This window comes from Loxodonta africana, chromosome 16, assembly GCF_030014295.1.
Source record: "Loxodonta africana isolate mLoxAfr1 chromosome 16, mLoxAfr1.hap2, whole genome shotgun sequence".
NCBI classification, from domain to species: Eukaryota; Metazoa; Chordata; class Mammalia; order Proboscidea; family Elephantidae; genus Loxodonta; species Loxodonta africana.
In genome coordinates, this window is record NC_087357.1 from 61,798,100 (window position 1) to 61,802,244 (window position 4,145).

General features: G+C 41.9%; 1 pseudogene; it reads left to right on the forward strand.

Annotated features, from left to right (window-relative positions):
* The first annotated feature begins 368 nt into the window (after positions 1-368).
* Positions 369-1,016, forward strand: LOC111750359 (protein SYS1 homolog; annotated as a pseudogene).
* Positions 1,017-4,145: the final 3,129 nt, after the last annotated feature.

Sequence of the window (4,145 nt, forward strand, 5' to 3'; positions counted from 1 at the left end):
GGCATTTTCTGCTATTAATCCAAACCCCAACCAAACCCAGTGCTGTCGAGTCGATTCTGACTCATAGCGACCCTGTAGGACAGAGTAGAACTGCCCCACAGAGTTTCCAAGGAGCTCCTGGTGGATTCAAACTGCCAACTCTTTGGTTAGCAGCTGTAGCATTTAACCACTACACCACCAGGGTTTCTCTGTGATTAATAACCAGGTTAATTTAACTAGGAGAATTTGATTGGAATGAAATGCTAACCTGTTTGCAAATGTGCTGGTTACATTTTCCTCTGCCTCTACATTTGAATTTTCTTGTAATGACATATCATAATTTAACAAATAAACATCAGATGTTGAACAAAGAGAGAGGAAAAAAAAGGTAGTCCTTGGGTTTGGGGCACAAGTGGAAGGAATATTTAACAACTAAGTTATTTTAAAATCGAGTAATCTTAAAAGACTTTTGAACTTCTAGTTTCCATAGAACTATGACATAGAGTCCTGAAGAAACTACCTGTGGCCTTGTCCCTGGAGCTTTGCCTCTCTAGGCCTGTAGAGCCTCTTTTCCATGGTCCTGCCTGTCAGCGCTGTTTGGGGTGGAGGGGTGGGGGTCTACTGATGAGGCTGGGCCTCTATCGGAAGGGTCAGTCTTCCAGTTGGCCACCGGTGCAGGGATGGCCCTGGCCCCCAGAGCAGAGGCTCTCACAGAGGCTGGGGCTATGCCCGTGTCCCATGGGCTGGCATGGCAGGCCAGTTCCACCGCTACCTGTGGGACCCATTACTGATCCTGTAGCCCATCATGCTCATGCAGACTGTCTATTATGGCTCATTGGGCCTATGGCTAGCTCTAGTAGACGGGCTGGTATACACCTGTTCTTTGCTGGACCAGATGTTCAAGGCAGAGATCCTGGGCTTCTCCATCCCCCCAGGTTGGTTCTCCATGATGCCTTTCATCCTCAGTGCCCTCACCTGTGCCCTGGGCTTGGTGTACTTCATTCAATGAGAGAAACAGTGCCTGGATTTTACCGTCACTGTCTATTTCTTTCACCTCCCAGGCTGCTGGCTTTATAGCTCCCCTTTTGCCTTGGCTCTGACCTGGTGGTTTGTCCAAGCCGTGTGCATTGCGTTCATGGCTGTCATCGGAGACTACCTGAGCATGCAGACAGAGCTCAAGGAAATCTCCCTCAACTCAGTCCCTAAATCCAAAGTCTAGGATCAGGCCCTTTGGACACCCTGCTGTGCACTTGGCCTCCCAACACCTTGGGTTGCTCAGACCTTCCAGATGAGGCCCAGTCCAGTTTTTATAGGAACCCTGGCAATGTGAAGTCTCTGTTAGTATGGGAGAAGTAGTGAGGCCCATGAAGAAGGCAAGGAGCAGTCAGGTCACAGCTGCTGAAACTTTAGAAGTTGAGAGGCCAGGAAGGGGACCTCTTCGAGGGTAATAATAAAATTGGAACCATGTCACTTTTGAGCCACCATGCCGGTCACCAGCCTGCACAATCAAGACCTTAAAAATACATGAAACTTGGCATGTGTTCTGCAGGGAGCAGGTCTTTCTTTTCCCTAGGGTCTGTACAGACTCACCAGAATTTCCAGCGCTTCTTTTTCTCATTGTTTTCTCCCACGTGACCGCAGTATATAATTCATATAAATTTCTGGAGATTTTCTGAGCTGATCAGCAAGATTTCCCTTTTTCCTAGGTAACATTTTGATCTTTAGGATTCTGAGGAATTAAAGAGCATATATGTCAAAACCAAAATAGTTGAAAATCATGTTAACTTTTTTATCCTTAGCACCAAGAAACAGACTTCAGATGTTAGAGACTTAAAAATGAATGTGTGTTAATGTGAATGTATGTGTGTGTATGCACACACACATATACACAAATATGTATGTATTTGAGTATGCACGTATACATACATGAGTGTGGTATGTGTGTATAAATTTAATGTAGTTTTTTTTTTCTTCAATTGAAAACTCCCTTTCTTCGTGAGAAAATGTTATGGTTGAGTTTCCATAAAAGCCTATTTAGCTCTTAGGGTTTAAGTGAAATATTGCATGCTTTTATTTGAAGATGTTGTTATCGTTGTTGTTAGGTGCCATCGAGTCAATTCTGACTCATAGCGACCCTATGTACAACAGAACAAAACACTGCCCAGTCCTACGCCATCCTCACAATTGTTACTATGTTGGAGGCCATTGTTGCAGCCACAGTGTCAATCCATGTTGTTGAGGGTCTTCCTCTTTTTTGATGACCCTCTACCAAGCATGATGTCCTTCTCCAGGAACTGGTCCCTCCTGATAACATGTCCAAAGTATGTAAGATGAAGTCTCGTCATCCTTGCTTCTAATGAGCATTCGGGCTGTAGTTTTTCCAGGAAAGATTTGTTCATTTTTCTGGCAGTTCATGGTATATTCAATACTATTTGCTAACACCATAATTCAAAGGCATCAGTTCTTCTGTCTTCCTTATTCATTGTCCAGCTTTCACATGTATATGAGGCAATTGAAATCACCATGGCTTGGGTCAGGTGCACCTTAGTCCTTAGGTGAAATCTTTGATTTTTAACACTTTAAAGAGGACTTTTGTAGCAGATTTGCCTAATGCAGTGAGTTGTTTGATTTCTTGACTGCTGCTTCTATGGGTGTTGACTGTGGATCCAAGTAAAATGAAATCCTTGACAACTTCAATCTTTTCTCCGTTTATCATGATGTTGCTTATTGGTCCAGTTGTGAGGATTTTTGTTAGCGTTATGTTGAGGCGTAATCTGTACTGAAGGCTTTGGTCTTTGATCTTCATCAGCAAGTGCTTCAAGTTGTCTTTACTTTCAGCAAGGAGAGTTGTGTTATCTGTATATTTCAGTTAATGAATCTTCCTCCAATTCTGATGCCCTGTTTTTCTTCATATAGTCCAGCTTCTTGGGTTATTTGTTCAGCATACAGATTGAATAGGTATGGTGAAAGGATACAACCCTGACGCATACCTTTCCTGACTTTAAACCACACAGTATCCCCTTGTTCTGTTTGAATGACCGCCCCTTTGTCTATGTACAGGTTCCTTTTGAGCACAATTAAGTGTTCTGGAATTCCCATTCTTTGAAATGTTATCCATAGTTTGTTACGATCCACATTATGAAACAGGTAAGCATCTTTCTAGTATCTGTGCTTTCAGCAAGGATCCATCTGACATCAGCAATGATAGCCCTGGTTCCACGTCCTCTTCTGAGTCCTGCTTGAATTTCTTACAGTTCCCTGTTGATGTACTGCTGCAACCATTTTTGAATACTCTTCAGCAAAATTTTACTTGTGTGTGATATTAATGATATTGTTCAATAATTTTTGCATTCTGTTGGATCACCTTTCTTTGGAATGGGTACAAATATGGATCTCTTCCAGTCAATTGGCCAGGTAGCTGTCTTCCAAATTTCTTGGCATAGAAGAGTGAGTGCTTCCAGCAACAGCATTGCATCTGTTTGTTGAAAGATCTTGCTTGGTGTTCTGTCAATTCCTAGAGCCTTGTTTTTCGCCAAGGTCTTTAGCGCATCTTGGACCTCTTCCTTCAGTACCATCAGTTCTTGATCATATGCTACCTCTTGAAATGGATGAATTTCGACCAATTCTTTTTGGTGCAGTGACTCTGTGTATTCCTTCCATCTTTTTATGCTTTCTGCATCCTTTAATATTTTCCCTGTAGAATCCTTCAATATTGCTACTCAAGGCTCAAATTTTTTCTTCAGTTCTTTCAGCTTGAGAAATGCTGAGAGTGTTCCCTTTTCTATCTCCAGGTCTTTGCACTTTTTATTATAATACTTTGTCTTCTCAAGCCACCCTTTGAAATCTTGTGTTCAGCTCATTTACTTCATCATTTCTTCCTTTAGCTTGAGGTTCAAGAGGAACTTTCAGAATCTCTTTTGACATCCATTTTGTTTTTTTCTTTCTTTTCTGTCTTTTTAATGACCTCTTGCTTTCTCCATGTATGATGTCCTTGATGTCATTCCATAACTCATCTGGCCTTCTGTCATTAGTGTCCAGTGCATCAAATCTATTCTTGAGATGGTTTCTAAATTCAGGTGGAATATACTCAAGGCTGTACTTTGGCTCTCATGGACTTGTTCTAATTTCAGTATAAGAATACAATATTTTCACATTTGTACTACATC